General features: G+C 40.1%; 1 protein-coding gene across 3 annotated transcripts in view; it reads right to left on the bottom strand.

The window, feature by feature from the left end:
- KIF24 (kinesin family member 24) overlaps positions 1-18,049 on the bottom strand; it is a 75,153-nt gene extending 57,104 nt beyond the window's left edge. The window contains exon 1 of one of the 3 annotated variants that reach the window (XR_005366928.1): positions 17,805-18,049. The gene's annotated coding sequence lies outside the window, so the exon portion shown is untranslated. The remainder of the gene's footprint in view (positions 1-17,804) is intronic. The other 2 variants (XM_038552625.1, XM_038552624.1) reach the window with 2 other exon arrangements.
- Between the last annotated feature and the right edge of the window lie 35 nt (positions 18,050-18,084).

Consider the following 18,084-nt stretch of genomic DNA (forward strand, 5'->3'; position numbering starts at 1 on the left):
TTTTTTAATATATATATTCCATGTGTTTCAATCAATTATCTTGACAGCTTCATTTTGTATATTTCCTGACCAAAGCCTAAAATTGGCTTTCCTCCAAGAAACACGAGTTTCGGGCAGCCCTGGTGGCCCAGCGGTTTAGCGCTGCCTTCAGCCCAGGGAGTGATCTTGGAGACCTGGGATCGAGTCCCACATCGGGCTCCCTGCATAGAGCCTGCTTCTCCCTCTGCCTGTGTCTCTGCCTCTCTCTCTCTGTCATGAATAAATACATAAAAATCTTAAAAAAAAAAAATACTAGTGTTTCTCTGTCTTAGAAGTAGCTGCCACTGTCCTACATCCAGCTAAAAATGATGCATTCCCTGCAAGTCTTAAGTACAAAGGGTCTGAGCACTAGGGAAAGAGGAGATCAGGAATAGCTCTATACAGCCACAGCTAATCCAGAATGGTCACTTCTTACTTCCTATTTGAGTTACTGAATATTCTCTCTAGGTCAATTTTCAACATCAGTGTCAACTCCAATTAGTTTTCGCTTCTGGAAGTATTTATTAAGGATTTTGAGGATTTTAAACCATTAATAGAATACAGGATGGGAACTGGGGGAAGGGGTATTGTCAAGTCATTTCCATTTTGTTTCTTGTGCTATATATTGGAACTAAGAATTTACCACTAACACCTTTGTCATGTTGTGACTATAATGATGTAAACAGACTCCTGCAACATAAAGGTGATAGGATGCAGTAACTGCTAAAAAGCAAAACAATCACACAAACGGCATATAGAGTCAAAATTTTTAGTAAATTAAGTATTTCAAATATTTTGAGGAATTTGACCTTAAATGTCTTCTACTACTATTAGTTCATAAAATTTCAGATAAAAATGACAAATAGGTAAAGCAAGACTTAGAGATCAAGAGGCTAATGACTTAATTTTATTTAGTGCTTCAACATTCCTATTACATAAACTACAAAGTATATACAAATATTTATACAAATTCACAAGTACATATCTGTGCTTTCTCCCCTCCTATACACATGGTAAATAATCCAAATCTATTTTTTCTTATTAAGCCCTTATTAAAAGTTAGAATCCCATTTTTTGAGTGTATGTACACAATAGTTTACAATTCTATGAATTTTGAGAGTTGTATATACCTGTGAAACCACCACAAGTAGAATACAGAACATTTTCATTACTCTCAAAATGAGATTCCTCATGCCTTTTTGCATTCCATTCTTTTCTCCGCCCCTGGCCCTGGGCAACCACTGATCTGCTTTCTGTCACCATATATTGGATTGCATTTTTAAAAATTTTATATAAATGAAATTATACAATATAGTCTCTTTTGTATCTGGCTTCTTTCATTTAGCATAATGATTTTGAGATTTATCTGTGATATACATACCACTCCCTCATTTTACTCAAAAGGAGAAAGACTGGAATGAATCAGTGAGTGGCCCAAAGTAACATAGCTCAAGTAACAGTTCTAAGATTGGAACCTAAGTCTTCTCATGGCTAGTCCCATGTTCTTTCCACTATTCCATGCTGCCTCCTTCACAAGTAGTGGCAAAGACAACCACACTGCCATCCCCTTGTCACAAAAGACCTACCATCTATACCACTCAGCAGGAGAGCAGCCTCCTGCATCTGTCTGCAGCAGGAAATGGCTCACAGCTGTCACCACCAAGAAAATTCCCTGCAAATCAATGAAATCCAAATGGTGCCAGAAGGGCAGGGCGTGTGTGTGTGTGTGGGGGGGGGGGGGGGGGGGGGAGTGTTGTGTTTAAGATCTATTTTATTTGAGAGTGAGCAAGTGAGCAAGGATGGAGAGGAGAGGGGCAGAGACAGTCTCCAGCAGACTTCCCACTGAGAAGCCTGATGCAGGGCTGAATCCCGTGACTGTGAGATCATGACCTGAGCCAAAATCAAGAGTTGGATGCTCAATTGACTGAGCCACCCAAGCACTCTAATAGGCAGATTTTTATATGTAGGGCTCATTCACATTCAATGCCACAAGTATGCAGGGTTCTCCTTTGTAACACCCAGAATCTGTGAGGTCTCAGCTGTTAGGGTAGCAATCAGAAATAGTCTTGGAAGAAATCCAATTGGCAGAAATTCAAACTTTCTTATCCTGGTGTTAGAGAAAATCAACTGGAAGGGGAATACATGTAACTTTATACAAAATTAGGGAAGTTTATACACATTCCACAATATGGATAAGATCCAACTGAATTTCACATGTTCTCTCAAACTCTCCATTCATCTACCTCAACTCTGGAATTTTATCCACCTAAACTGCCTGAAAATGAACTTGGAATCAGATCTCAGTCATCTAACTGTAAACTTAGGCAAAGTCGGTTTCTCTGAGTTTCATCTGCTCTCAAAGAACACAATATTTATATAAAACTAATTTGAAAACTGTAAAGTACTCCATAGGATGGGGCCATGCTCTCATATTCAGCACTGGATCAGTGTTTCTGCATGTAGGAAGTGCTGGCTGCCTGACTAGATACAAATAGGCACACCATATAAAGACTTTTAACGCTGTTAAAAGATGGTTTCTATTGTCTGGTGAAAAGTTGAATATATAACATAGAATTAAAAGGCAAAGGATTAGAGATACTAAAGTAGATATATTTGCAAAATATACTAATTAATAGTAATACTATGTGTAAGCTTCTATTCAAACTATTTCATCAATGACAATTATATGAGTACTTTTTTTTATTTAAGATTTTATTTATTTATTCATGAGAGATACAGAGAGAGAGGCAGAGACATAGGCAGAGGGAGAAGCAGACTCCCTACAGGGAGCCTGATATGGAACTTGATCCCAGGACCCTGCGATCACGACCTCAGCCAAAGGCAGACACTCAACCACTGAGCCACCCAGGTGCCCCTGTATGAGTACTTTTCTCTTCTTCATTGGCACAGTTAACATAAATGTCTGATTATGTATATAATGTAGAAATATTAGATGATGCTATATATTAAAAGACCAACACTTGATACAAATACAAGGCATGTGTATATATGGTCTTATTCGATTTTTCTTTTAATCATCTTTACTTATATATAATAAACAAGACCTATTTTAAAAGTATAGTTCTATGAGTCTTGACAAAATACAATCAAGACAGTCTCATCAATCACCTCTAAAATTTCCTAATCCACTCTTGGCAGTCAACCCTCTCCTCTACTCTGGGCCCAAGGTAATCACTGACCTGCTTTCTATCACTGTAGAGGAGTTTTATTTTCTAGAATTTCACATTAAATAAAATCATACAGTGTCATTGTTACTTTATTTTTTTTAAGATTTTATTTATTTATTTATGATAGAGAGAGAGAGACAGAGACAGAGGGAGAGGGAGAAGCAGGCTCCATGCAGGGAGTCTGACGTGGGACTTGATCCCGGGACCCCAGGATCATGCCCTGGGCCGAAGGCAGGCACTTAAACCGCTGAGCCACCCAGGCTGCCCTCATTGTTACTTTAAATCCATGTGACATATAGAGTTTCAACTCTATGTGTGATTTTTCTTTCTTAGGCCTTTGGAAACAAAATGATACCAATTTTCATAACTTTTTTTCTGGCCTAGATGACATCTGCTAATAAATGAAGATATTTCAGTCTAAATTTTTTATTTTTTATTTATTTATTTATTTTTATTTATTTATGATAGTCACACAGAGAGAGAGAGGCGCAGAGACACAGGCAGAGGGAGAAGCAGGCTCCATGCACTGGGAGCCCGATGTGGGATTCGATCCCGGATCTCCAGGATCGCGCCCTGGGCCAAAGGCAGGCACCAAACCGCTGCGCCACCCAGGGATCCCAGTCTAAGTTTTTTAAGTCAACCTGAGAAAAACAGGAGTTAGTGAAACAAATATACATATAGTGTCAATGACTTGGAAAAAATATTCCTTATAAAACATTCTTTGAAGCAATCCTATGGGTAAATTTTGTGTGTGTGTGTGTGTGTGTGTGTGTGTGTGTGTATATATATATATATATATATTTTTTTTTTTTTACTTCAGTGTGGGGGGGCAAAGGGGTAAATGACAGAGGGACAGGGTGAGAGAGAATCCTAAGCAGGCTCCATGCCTAGCACAAAGCCCACTGCAGGGCTCAATCTCACAACTCATGAGATCATGACTTGAGTTGAAATCAAGAGTCAGACCCTTACTTAACCAACTCAGCCACCAAGGCACCCCAATAAATAGGACATTTTTGCTAAGAGTTCTGTCTTCTATGCCTAGGAAGAGACAACAGTGTAACTAACATGAACCCACTGGCAGTATTTCAAAAAACCTGAAGAAAATATCAGAATCCACTGTTATCTTGACAGTTTTACAAGCAGACTATTCAATATGTCTAAAAAACGTTTTTGATTGCTATAAAAAAGTAGAAAACCTAAATCTAAGGTCTATATATCCCTTGCTAATCAGAAACACGGGGAAAATGGCCCAAGTTCAAAAGCACCTAAGTTATTTGTAGTTTCTCAAATTCATGTGACATCACAAATACTTGAATTATCAAAGAAACAGGGAAAAAGGGTCAAGAATTCCCTTCAAAACATCGTTAAATTCTAACAACGTTATTGAGATATAATTCACATACCATAAAACCTACCCATTTAAAGTGTACAATTCAGTAGTTTTTAGTATATTCAGAGTTGTGCAACTACCACCACAACCCACTTTTAGGATATTTTTATCACCCCAAAAGAAACCTCTTCCATTAAATTTTAGATGTTACATTAACACCTAAAAGGGAAAAGCTCTTTCCGTAAAGTGTTCACTTCTATAATTATCAAAACCAAAATTAACCATGGAAGAAACTGAGAAAATATACTGAAATTTTCTGTAGAAATTTGAGCTGCGGGGGTGCTCAGCTGGCTCAGTTGGCAGAGCATGCAACTCTTGATCTCATAGTCATGAGTATGGGCCCCTGTTGGGTGTAGAGTTTACTTAAAAATTAAATTAAAAAAAACTGAGCTGTGGTTAAGAGGTGTCAAGAATGCACATGCTAGGATGCCTGGCTGGCTCAGTTAATAGAGCATGTGACTATCAATCTCAGGGTGGTGAGTTCAAGCCCCACGTTGAGCATGAAGTCTACTTGAAAAAAAAAAAAAATGCAGGATGCCTGGGTTGCTCAGTGGTTGGGCGCCTGCCTTCGGCTTAGGTCCTGATCTGGGAGGGTCCAGGATGGAGTCCCACAGGCTCCCACCGGGAGCCTGCCTCTCTTTCTCTTAGTCTGTGTCTCTCATGAATAAATAAGTAATAAATAAATAAATCTTTTTAAAAAGATGCACATGCTGAACACTTACTTTTTTAGACTTGTCAAGCACAGAATGAAAACCTCAAGAGCTTTATTTGAATAAATTAAAAAAGGATAATGAACATGCTCTAAGTGAGGGTGATGGCCATGGTTTTTAAAAAAGTAATTCAAGGGGTGCCTGATTGGCTCAGTCAGTAAAGCATGATTCTTGATCTCAGGGTTGTCAGTTTAAGCCCCACACTGGGTACACAGATTACTTAAAAATAAAATCTAAAAAAAAAAAAGAAGAGTAGGGGTGCCTGGGTCGCTCAGTGTTAAGCGTCTGCCTTTGCCTCAGTTATAATCTTGGGGTTCTGGGGTTGAGCCCATATCAGGCTCTCTGCTCAGTAGGGAGTCTGCTTTTCCCTCTCCCTCACCCACCCTCAGACTTGTGTTGTCTCTCTTTCCCTCAAATAAATAAAATCTTAAAAAAAAGTAAATAAAAATTTAAAAAGAGTAATTCAATATTAGCCTAATAATGGATAAACCAAAACCTACTTCATTTTATTAAGATGCTTAGGAACCCTATCTTTACTTATTTTAAAGATTTTATTTACTTATTTGACAGAGAGAGCAAGAGAGCACAAGTAGGGGGAATGGCAGAGAGAGAGAGAGAGAGAGAGAGAGGGAGAGAGAGAGAAGCAAGCTCTCTGCTGAGCAGGCAGCCCGATGGGGGGCTCAATCCCAGGACCCAGGATCATGACCTGAGCTGAAGGCAGACACTTAACTGACTAAGCCACCCAGGCACCCCTCCTTATTTTTTTATTTTTTTAAGATTTTATTTATTTGAGAGTGAGCAACCAAGAGAGAAGTGGAGGGGGAGGGAAGAATAGAGAGAGAGAGAGAGAGAGAGAAGCAGACTCCCTGCAGAGCAGGGAGCCACACATAGGGCTCATAGGGCTCAATCCCAGGACCCTAAGATCATGACCTGAGCTGAAGGTAAACACTTAACCGACTGAGCCATCCAGGCACCCCAAAATTTCAAATTATTTATGCTAAGCAGCTCCTGAAACAACTAAGAGTTCATAAATGCCAGAAATACTCAGATCATTTGTGAGGTAATTGAAAAAACACAGGGGATCCTTGGGTGGCGCAGCGGTTTGGTGCCTGCCTTTGGCCCAGGGCGCGGTCCTGGAGACCCGGGATCGAGTCCCACGTCGGGCTCCCGGTGCATGGAGCCTGCTTCTCCCTCTGCCTGTGTCTCTGCCTCTCTCTCTCTCTCTCTCTGTGTCTATCATAAAAAAAAAAAAAAAAAAAACACAGCCACACCGTAAACAGAACTTACGTTGTAACTAATCCTGTATAGAACCTGACAAATAACAACTTACAAAGTCTTTAAATGACCATTAAATTTTAAATAAATATTTCTGTATGGAAAAACTTTTTTTTTTTTTTAATGTATTCATGAGAGACACAGAAAGAGAGGCAAAGACACAGGCAGAGGAAGGAGAAGCAGGCTCCATACAAGGAGCCCAATGCGGCGCTCGATCCCAGGAATCCGGGATCACGCCCTGAGCCAAAGGCAGACGCTCAACTGCTGAGCCACCCAGGCGTCCCTGGAAAAGCTTTTTAAAAGGCTTCTTTAGCAAGTTACATTTATGAAATGTGAAAGGCTAATATCTACTTCTAAATATGACTGTATTCTATTAGAGAAAAAGTTCTTAATGAAATGACAGGGAACATATGGTTTTTGTGAAAAAGAAAATAAAAGGGCAGTGAAGCAGTTATCTTCACCAAGGGAAGAGAAGTATAGAAAGAGAGGACAGAATAAATTAGAGAAGGCAGAGCTATGGAGAACTTTCAGAATCAAGACTCATGGGGCTAAGTCAGTAATACTGAAAAAGCTTGGCATTATCCTACGAATTTGAGTCTTCATATATCATACAACTAAACAACTCAACTCCTATGTATATACCCCACAAAACGTTTGCACATGCTTCAGGAGGCATATACAAATATGTTCATAGTTGCACTCTTCATAAGAGCCAAAAGCTGAAAATAACCTGGATATCTATTGGCTAGAGAATAAATTTGGAAATATACATATAATGGAATATTATACAATAGTGATAAAAAAGAACTATAGCTACACTCAGTAATTTATCAAATCTCAGAAACATCATGAGAGAAATAAATCCTAGAAAACTTTGTTGTTGTTTATAAGGCTCAAAAGCAAGCAATCTAATGTATTATTTAGGCATCTAAACACAAAATATAGAATAGTGGTTACCTCTGAGGGGAGAGTAGGGAAACATGGAACAGGGGAGCATAGGGAGATCATGTGCTAGGTCTTAGATATTTATTCATTTTGTATTGTGCTTTATAACCTACATATATGTTTCACACATATTCTTTGGTAAGCACCACATTGTATTTCTATAAGATTAAAAAACAAACAAACAAACAAACAGAAAGGCATTCTACAGCTAGCCAGGATCAATAGAAATCATCTAGTCCATAGCTATCTAATCTAGAATATTTAGCCCATGAAGGATTCCTTCATACCTTGCAGTTTGGCTTACACAATGTTTAAATTTTTTTTAGAATTAGTTGCACTATTTAAAAATCAAGAGCAATTAAAAATAATCCAGTTTCCATTTTTCTTGAAAATTAAAAGATAGTTACATTGGGCCTACAATAAGATAAATCAACAGATGAAAACTGAGTTGTGGCTGTTCTCCTTAAAGGAGCATATACTATCCTATACACCATGGTCTCTCTGCTCCTGGTTCCTTTATGCCGACCAACCAACCAATTTTATTCATTTACATTAATTGGTTAGCTCCATGGGCATTTGAGTTTGAGAACCAGGATGTGGTCCAACATTTTCATTGTATGTGGTAACTAAAGCTCTGAATGATTAAGTGACTTGCTCAAGAACACATAGCATTGGCAGGCTAAACCTCTATGGCCTCTTCAAATATTTTCCTATTTTCCACTCTACATATTTAATTATATATGTGTTAAATGAATATGCTATTCCTAAAAGTAAGAGACTACATAGGAAGGTTACCAGGCATTAAAAGCATATTACACCTTATTATTTAGTAGTATGAAAATAAAGACTAAAATAGCTTCTCTCCTTCTTCTTTTTAATAGCTTCTTCTCTCCTCTTCTTCCGTGGAGCTCAAAATGGGATTTGAACTCAGGACTCTGAGATCAAGACCTGAGGTGAAATCAAGAGTTAGATGCCGGGATCCCTGGGTGGCGCAGCGGTTTAGCGCCTGCCTTTGGCCCAGGGCGCGATCCTGGAGACCTGGGATCGAATCCCACATCGGGTTCCCGGTGCATGGAGCCTGCTTCTCCCTCTGCCTGTGTCTCTGCCTCTCTCTCTCTCTCTCTGTGTGGCTATCATAAATAAATAAAAATTAAAAAAAAAAAAAAAAAAGAGTTAGATGCCCAACTAACTCATCCACCTCAGAGCCCCAACTAAAGTAGCTTGATTGCCAAGAAATATTTCTTCATCTGAGTTCCCCTAAATTGTGACAATGACCACTTTTTAAAATATATAAAACAACTTTACTGATATCTGATTCACATAGCATACAATTCAGCCACTTAAAGTGAATTCAATGGCTTTTAGTGTATGTTCACATCCTAAACCCCCAACCCACTCAGCTCTAGGACACACTAAGAGTAATCATCTTTTAGGAACTGCTAACAAAGTCACTGGGTCCCTTGTACCATTAGAAATGTATACAATACAAACCCAAAATTCTCAATTAATATTCATTAAAATGGTTCTGTAACCCATGTTAGGTGTAAGGTCCCTAATAATAACATAAGAAATTCAGTATTATCATTGAAAAATTAAAAGGTGGATGCTACGGTATATTTTCCCCCCAAGAAGGGAGTTATTTCAAACTTTAGGGATTATTCTATCTATAGACCAGTGATCTCAACTGAAGACAAGTGACACTAAACAACTGCTCAAAACAACAGCTGCAAAAGAATGAGAATATATGACACTTAATGGAATTCTTAAAGCTAGATGTAGATTTTGGGATGCCAACTATGTGAGTTACACCCAAAAGCAGTTTTTGAGAGATTCTTTTTTTAGTGGAAAAAGAAAAGTTTCAAGTTTATGGTTAAGTAGCTAATACTTTGCAATTAATTACTATGATTCCTTTCAAAAGCCCCACTATGAGCTTAAGTTTCTACGTTTGGTAAAAAGCATAGAAGCAATCACCTAAAAATAAACATAACAAAATTGTTGAACCTAGTTATCTTAAAAGAGTACAAGTATTATCTCTCTAAATACAGAGGCTTAATTTTTTAAGAATTTCCAGGAATAGATGGTAACCAATGTTGGGTTTTAATTCAGTGCTTTAAGTTTAAAATCCTGGTCTAATCCAATTGTACATTGTCACTTGCAGATTTTTGCCATTTTGCAGTTATAAAGTACTTTCAACAAAATATATCTTCATGTGTTTCATTGGAAAAATATTGTAATCAGTTTTTTTTAAGATGTTATTTTTAGGGCATCTGGGCAGCTCAGTCAGTTATGCAGCTGACTCTTGATTTCTGCTCAGGTCATGATCTTGGGGTCCTGGGCTGGAGCCCCAAGTCGGGCTCCATGCTCATCAGGGAGTCTGAGGATTCTCTCTCCCTCTCCCTCTGCCCCTCCCCTGTACTCATGCATATGTGCAAGCTCTCTTTGTAATGAATAAATCTTTTAAAAAGATTTTAAGTAATCTTTACACTGAACATGGGGCTTGAACTTGCAACCCTGAGATCAAGAGTCACATGCTCCACCAACTGAGTCACAGGCTACCCTATTATAATCAGTTTTTATAAATTACTAATATAGATTCTTTTACTCAAAGTTACATCCTTTTGGGAACTGTTGCCACAATGGCACCAGAATTATTTCTAAAGGAATGATGCTGAAAGCAAAGAAAAATTCAAAGAATATGCGACGCCTGGGTGGCTGAGCTGTTGAGCATCTGCCTTGAGCTCAGGGCGTGATCCCAGAGTTCCAGAATCGAGTCCCACATCAGGCTCCCTGCGAGGAGCCTGCTTTTCCCTCTGCAGGCTATGCTTTTCCCTCTTTTTCCTATGTCTCTGCGTTCTGTGTCTCTCGTGAATACCTTTCTTTTCCTTGGTAGGGGCGTGGGAGTGGGTGAGTAACAATATCATCCACCAGTGACTCAGAGCTAAATTGGGAAGCATCCTAGACTCCTTTCCTCTCCTTCAGTCCCAAATCCAATCAACAGGCAGGTCCAGTCAATTTGATAACATAAATATTTGTCAAATTTCCCCTCTCTAGCCCCATTCCAACCACTACAGCCTTGGTGGTTCAGTCCCAGTATCTTTCACCTACATAATTACATATCTCTCAACTGCTCTGCCCGTCTCCGTCCTGCCCCTTCCAAACCATATTCCACAGTACAGAGCTGACCATTTTTTAGAAAGCAGTTTTGACCATGCTGCTTCCTTTTACCTAAAACCCTTCAGTGTCAACTAGTCACCCATCTAAAGGACAAAGTCCAAGCTCCTTAGCACATCCTACAAAGCCACCTATAGTCTAGCCCCTTCCTCTTTCCAGTTTAGTCAACTTCTTAGACTGTTTTCTGTGCATTTATTCATTTATTTATTTAAGATTCTATATATTTATTCATGAGAGACACACACATAAACACACACACAGAGAGAGAGAGAGAGAAAGAAAGGCAGGCAGAGACACAGGCAGAGGGAGAAACAGGCTCCATGCCGGGAGCCTGACATGGGACTCGATCCCGGGTCTCCAAGATCACGCCCTGGGCTGAAGGTGGCTCTAAACCGCTGAGCCACCCAGGTTGCCCCCATATTGTGCTTTTAAATAGCCCCCTCCCACTCTCATCAAACCTCATTTTACCTGCCTACTTCTTAGCAATGATTAAAACATAAATGAAGTCTTTTTTGATCTTCCCGTATGTGGTTGGAAGTCCTTTATGTGTTCATTTCATATCTTTTGCGTATCTCTATCATTGCAGTTACATGCTATGATAATTATCTATATAAGGAGGTCTATTTCCTCCATCAGAAGATGATTTCCTTACGGTAAAGGAATGTGTCTTATTCATCTTATCCCCAGTTTCTAAAACAGTGTCTGGAAATAAGTAACATCCAATAATTATTTAATGAATAAATAACCATACACAATTTTTAAAACTATACAAAAGCATTTGATACCATTTGTAGTTATAGGAGGTAGAAGCTGTATCAGGTTAATTTGATTGCTCAGGAAAACTGTAGCAGAGTTGCTGCCCTGACTCACTGCTCCTTTGGCAATAAAATGAAACAAGATTGTATTACTCAAATGAATTGCTATGGACACAAGCTATGGCCACAGTTCCAGGAAGAACCTTTCACCAGTCATTCAAGAAATAATTTTTGAGGGCCTTTTAGGAACTAGGCCCTGTTCTAGACGTACAAGATACAGCAGTGAAGAAAAGAGATAAAGTCACTGCCCATAAAGTCTATTATTCTAGTAGGAGGAGATAATATCAAATAAGATAATTTTAGATAGTGATAAGTACTATGAAAAATAAAGCAGGATGAACGGTTTATTTCACATTGGATGATCAGAGAAGACCTCATTCAGAAGGGAACATTGAGATGAAATATGAAATAATATGAAAGAATTATTCATGTACAAGTTAGGAGGAAGAGCATTCCAGGTGAGTACACTGGCCCTAAGGTGGAAATGAGCATGGCATTATCAAGCAAACATTCAAGACAAGACCAGTTTGGCTCTAGCACAGCTGGTGAGAGGGAGAGTAGTAGATGATGACAGAAAGGAGGGGTCATTTATGAGGGTACTGGGCCAAGTAAAGGTATCTGGATTTTAAGTAACCAATTAATTGGGACACCTGGGTGGCTCAGTGGCTGAGCCTTTGGCTCAGGGCATGATCCCTGGGTCCTGGGATCGAGTCCCACAACAGGATCCTCTCAGGGAGCCTGCTTCTCCCTCTGCCTATGTCTCTGCCTCTCTCTTTGTGTCTCTCATTAATAAAGAAATAAAATCTTAAAAAAAATTAACCAATTAATTTTTAAAATATTTTATTTCTCTCAAGAGAGAGCACTTGTGCACACATTAAGGGGAGGAAAAAGGACAAGTAGACTTGCGCTGAGTGCAGAGCCCCACACAGGGTTGATCTCACGACTCAGATCATCACCTGAGTTGCAATCAAGAGTCTGGACACTTAGAAGCTAGGGGTGCCTAGTGGTTCAGTCAATTAAGCATAGGACTCTTGGTGTGGGCTCAGGTCATGAACTTAGGGTTATGAGATCAAGCCCCACATCAGCCTCTAGGCTCATGCAGAGTCTGCTTGAGTTCTCTCCCTTTCCCTCTCCCTCCCTTTCTCCCTATTTGCCCCTCTCTCCACTCCAGCACTCTCTCTCAAATAAATACATACAATCTAAAAAAAAAAAAAAAAAAAAAAAAAGAAAGAAAAGTCCACACTTACCTGACTGTGCCACCCAGGCACCCTTATTTATTTTTAAGAGAGGGAGGTGGGGGACAGGGAGAGGAAAAAAGAGAATCTTAAGCAGGCTCCATGCCCAGCATGAGCCAGATGCCCAGTTCAATCTTACAACCCTGAGATCATGATCTGAACTGAAATCAAGAATCAGATGCTTAACAGAGTAAGCCACACAGGTGCCCTTGGATTTTAATCTGAAATGAAACAGGAAGTCCCTGGAAGATTTTAGGCGAGGAAAGGACATGATCTTTAAAGATCACCTTGCAAGTTCTATGGGAAATCGATTGTAGATGATGGACAAAAATGGAAGGAGTAGTATCATTTAGGAAGCTCTTTGCAGTTGAATAGGCAAAAAAAATGATAGTGACTTAGGAAAGATGTTTACTTTTATAAGGATTAATTGGGATAATGTAAATAAAATGTTACATTCAGTATCTGACAGAGAAGCATCCAACAATAAAATGACATAAGATAATATGAAGTATATATTGGTCTCTGTCCCTAGTTCCTGGCACAGAATTTCCTAAAGCCCTGGCAAATTCCTAAGTGGTAAGAGCACTAGGAATAGCATTTGTTCTCATGAGGCAACTCTGGGTGGGGGGTTGGTCACCAGAAAGATCAGGCCATAAGCAGAAGCTTGACATTTTCAGCCCTACTCCCTATTTTCCAGAGAGGGAAGAGAAGCTGTAAATGGACTGAACAACTAATCATGCCTATGTGACAAAGTTTCTATAAATATACCAAAAGTGTGGGGTTCAGAGAACTTCCACTGGTGAGGACAGTGATGCATCCCAATTCAATGGGCATAGGAGCTTCTATGCTTGAGACCTTCCCAGATCTTGCCCTATGTATCTCTTCATCTGGCTGTTCATCTACATCTTTTATCATAAACTTAATAAACTGGTAAACTTAAATGTTTCCTTCAGTAATGTGAGCCACTCTAGCAAATTAATTGAATCTAAGGAGTGAGTCACGGGAACCTCTAATTTGTAACCAAGTCTGACAGAAGTTGTGGGTAACCTGGAGACCTACTTACAGTTGGCATCTGAAGTGGGGTGGAAGCAGTTTTGTCAGACTGAGCCTTTAACCTGTGGAATCTGACACTATCTCCAAACAGGTAGGGTTAGATTGAGTTAAATTATGGGACACCCAGCTGGCGTCACAGATAATTGGTTGATGGGGAGAAAGTCCCCATACATTTGACCAGAAGTGTCAGAAGTTTTCCATATGAGTGGTAAAGGAGACACACACGAGGGAAAGAAATGAGGTTTTTTCCTACACAGGAAAAGACAAGTAGGTGGAAAACGGAGTTTTCCCAATACACATGGCACCTATTATTATGAGTTTATCCCTATGGAAGAGTCTTCTTGTTTACCAGGATATGAACATCAAAATCTTTGAGACAATAACTAGAGAAGTATATAATGATGACAACAATCAAAGTATAAGTAAAACTCTATTGCTCATTTAACAAAATTTGTTGGGGGGCAGCCTGGGTGGCTCAACTTTAGTGCTGCCTTCGGCCCCGGGCGTGATCCTGGAGACCCGGGATTGAGTCCCACATTGGGCTCCCTGCATGGAGCCTGCTTTTCCCTCTGCCTGTGTCTCTGTCTGTCTGTCTGTCTGTCTCTCTCTGTGTCTCTCATGAATAAATAAATTTTAAAAATTAAAAAAAAAACACAAAAAAAAATTTGTTGGGGATTTACTCTGCACAAACTATGAATGAGTTTGCTGAGCCAGCACAAGTGGAATAATTGATCAATTAATCTATAAGGGATTGAGAAGAGTTCAACTTACTTTATAAACAATAAAATGGCAGCCCAAAAAAAAACTGCTATTCCTCCTAAACTGGAAGATGAGAGGATCATGCCCTAGTTTGCCCCATGGACACTGCATTAAGACATACAACAGCTAAGGATTTTTTTTTTTTAAGATTTTATTTATTTACTCATGAGAGACACACACAGAGAGAGAGGTAGAGACACAGGCAGAGGAAGAAACAGGCTCCATGCAGGGAGCCCAATGTGGGACTCAATCCCGGGTCTCCAGGATGAGGCCCTGGGCTGAAGGCGGTGCTAAACCGCTGAGCCACTGGGCTGCCCAACAGCTAAGGATTTAAATTAGCAACATAAACCAAAAGCTTTTAATGAAATGCTATGTGGACAGTATATTGATGTACTATGTTAAGAAAATGTAATGTTTATATAAAGTCCTTGACATAATGCTTTGCACAGGGTAAATGCTCAATAAATGGCGGCTATCAGTTCCAGCTGTACGGTCTTTAGAATGCTGAACGTGTGATGTTTACCTGACATCAATAACAAATTGCTTGAAGAAATAAACAGGCATTTCTCCAAAGAAGTCATATAGATGTCCAAAAGACAGCTGAAAAGATGCTCAATATCACTAGTTACCAGAGAAAGGCAAATCAAAATCACAGTATCACCTTACTTCTGTTAGAATGGTTAAAATAAAAAACACAAGAAACAAGTGTTGGTGAAAATGTAGAGAAAAAGGACCCTCATGCACTGTTGGTAGGAATGCAAACTACTGCATACAAATATGACAACACTAATTCAAAAATAGGGGAACCTGGGTGGCACAATTAGGCAACTGACTCTTGATTTTGGCTCAGATCATGATCTCAGGGTCATGATATGGGGCTTAAGATTCTCCCTCTTCCCCTGCCACCTGCCTCTCCCCCCGCTCTGCACACAAGTATTCACTGACAGAGGAACAGGTAAAGAAGATGGAATACATATACAATGGAATATTACTGAGCCACAAAAAAGAATGAAATCTTGCCATTTGCAACAATATGGATGGATCTAAAGGATAAAACGGTAAGTGAAATAAGTCAGAGAGATACTATATCATTTCACCCAAATGTGGAATTTAAGAAACAAATGAACAAAGAAAAAAAGAGACAAATCAAAAAACAGTCTCTCAACTACAGAGAATAAACTGATGGTTAGTTACCAGAGGGGAAGTGGGTGAATAAGTGAAGGGGATTAAGAGTACCCTTATAATGAGCACTGAGTAATGTAGAGAATTTTTGAATCAGTATAGTGTACACCTGAAACAACTATAACACTGTTAATTATAATGAAATTTTTAAAAAGCCAATTGCTTGACTAAGTTGATAGCAAAGCCACAGGAACTCTAATCTAATTCAATATTTTAATTTTCCAGATGGAAAAAGTGAGGTCTTTGGTTAATGGCTAAGTGACTTGCAAAGTCAGTCACAGTGAGTGAGTAGAGACAGAGCCAGAACCAAACCCTGAATTCTCAATCATGTTTCCATTACATGTCCCAGATCTGCAGTTTTTTTTTTTAAGATTTATTTATTTATGCATGAGAGACACACAGAGAGAGGCACAGACATAGGCAGAGGGAGAAGCAGACTGCCTGCAGGAGCCCTATGTGGGACTTGATCCCGGAACTCCGGGATCATGCCCTGAGCCGAAGGCAGACCAACCGCTGATCCACCTAGGAGTCCCAGATCTGCAGTTTAGCTATATGGCTGTCTTTAAACTTTGGTAAAAGGTTAATAAAAACAGAGCTGCTATACCTGACTTTTTCAATCCTTTTATTAAAATCATCAATGGGCTATGAATTTCACATAAGAATCATCAACAATCCAGATTGGCAATACAGTCTCTCTCTCTTTTTTTTTTAAAGATTTACTTATTTTTAGAGAGTACGTAATAATAAGAGCATGGGCAGGGGAAGGGACAGAGTGAGAGAAGAAATCCTGGAGCAGGATCCCAACTGAGCGTGGAGCCTGATGAGGGGCTTGAACCCACAATCCTGAGATCATGACCTAAACAAAGACAGACGCTTAACTGACTGAGCCACCCAGGCATCCTGGCAATATATAGTCTTATGAATTGACAAAACAACAGTCTTGGTAATGTAATTCTATCATGGACAGCTGATGAATGGATAGCTACCAGAGCAGCTGTTATGTTATATGCACCTGAAGCAGAGAAACTCCAAGTAGAATACAAAGGAGATAATGCTTTAAAACCGTTTCCAAAGCACTCTTAAAATGTGACAATAGCTATGGGTCACTAAGACACTGAAATACTCTTGACATTCAGCAACAACAGAATGGTTTGTTTTAAGCAAAGACTCATTAAGACTTCAATAAAAGCACTGTGAGAACAAGACTAAAAGCCAGAAGAGTTGTATCAAGCATTCCAAAAAAAAAAAAAATTTCTCTTTCACAAACAGTGGAAAGGCCAACCGTGGGCTTTCAGATCCTTTTTTTTTTTTTTTTTAAGATTGTATGTATTTATTCATGAGAGACACAGAGAGAGGCAGAGACATAGGCAGAAGGAGAAGCAGGCTGCCTGCAGAGAGCCCGTTGCAGGACTCGACCCCAGGACCCCGGGATCACGACCTGTGCCTAAGGTAGACACTCAACCACTGAGCCACCCAGAGGCCCCTCGGGTCCTTCGGAATATGAGATTACGGTGCCCTCCCTCTACTCCCAGAAAAATAAAAAATAACCTCTAAACGGAAGGGAAAACAGGGCAGTGCATAGAGGGGAATCCCATCTATTTGTGGTGAATTAAATTCAACTCAACAAGTATTTCCTGAAAATTTCCTCCACTATGTGTAAGACGCTGGGAATGAAAGATGGTTACTCTGCCTCAAAGACTTCTAAATTATATGGGAGGAACAAGGAGAACGAGGTTTACCGAAGTACACAAATAACCCAAGGCCGAGTAGAAGTGCTTTTAACAAAGGTTCCAGTCAGGGCCACGGGTTCAAAGGCAAGAGGATTTCGAGACTCAGAGAAGGCTTCACGGGAGGAGCAGCGCTCGAGATGAACACTGAAGAAAAGGCAGAGATACGAGGATGAAGGATAGGAGAGTAGGTTGAGCATTGGAACAACCAGGAGAGGCCAAACCCCGGTTTCCTCGCAACCGCCGCCTCCTCACGCGCTCGGCAGGCGTCCAGCGTACCCTTTCCCGCGGAGCAGAGGCCTCTCTCCTCCCCGGCTCTCACCCGCCATTTCTCACCTCGGTAGCTTCCAAGTTCCCCCTCGGTCAACTCTGAGGGCAGAAGACAATGCCGACGAGAGAGAGCCCCAAAGTTGGCGGGCGTGCTATCAACTCACCAGCTTTTTGAGGCGCCGACAAGGCCGTATCCCCATGGTAACACCACCAAGCGCGGGTTCGAACGCCCGCGCCGGCGCCCGCGCGTTGGCAGCCCCGAGACATCCACCAATGGGCATCGCGGGAACTCGTCGACGTTAGAGTCCTTCTTCTCTAGAAGACCAATCAGGGACCCGAAGAAACA

The sequence above is a fragment of the Canis lupus genome, chromosome 11 (genome assembly GCF_011100685.1).
Source record: "Canis lupus familiaris isolate Mischka breed German Shepherd chromosome 11, alternate assembly UU_Cfam_GSD_1.0, whole genome shotgun sequence".
Taxonomy (NCBI): domain Eukaryota; kingdom Metazoa; phylum Chordata; class Mammalia; order Carnivora; family Canidae; genus Canis; species Canis lupus.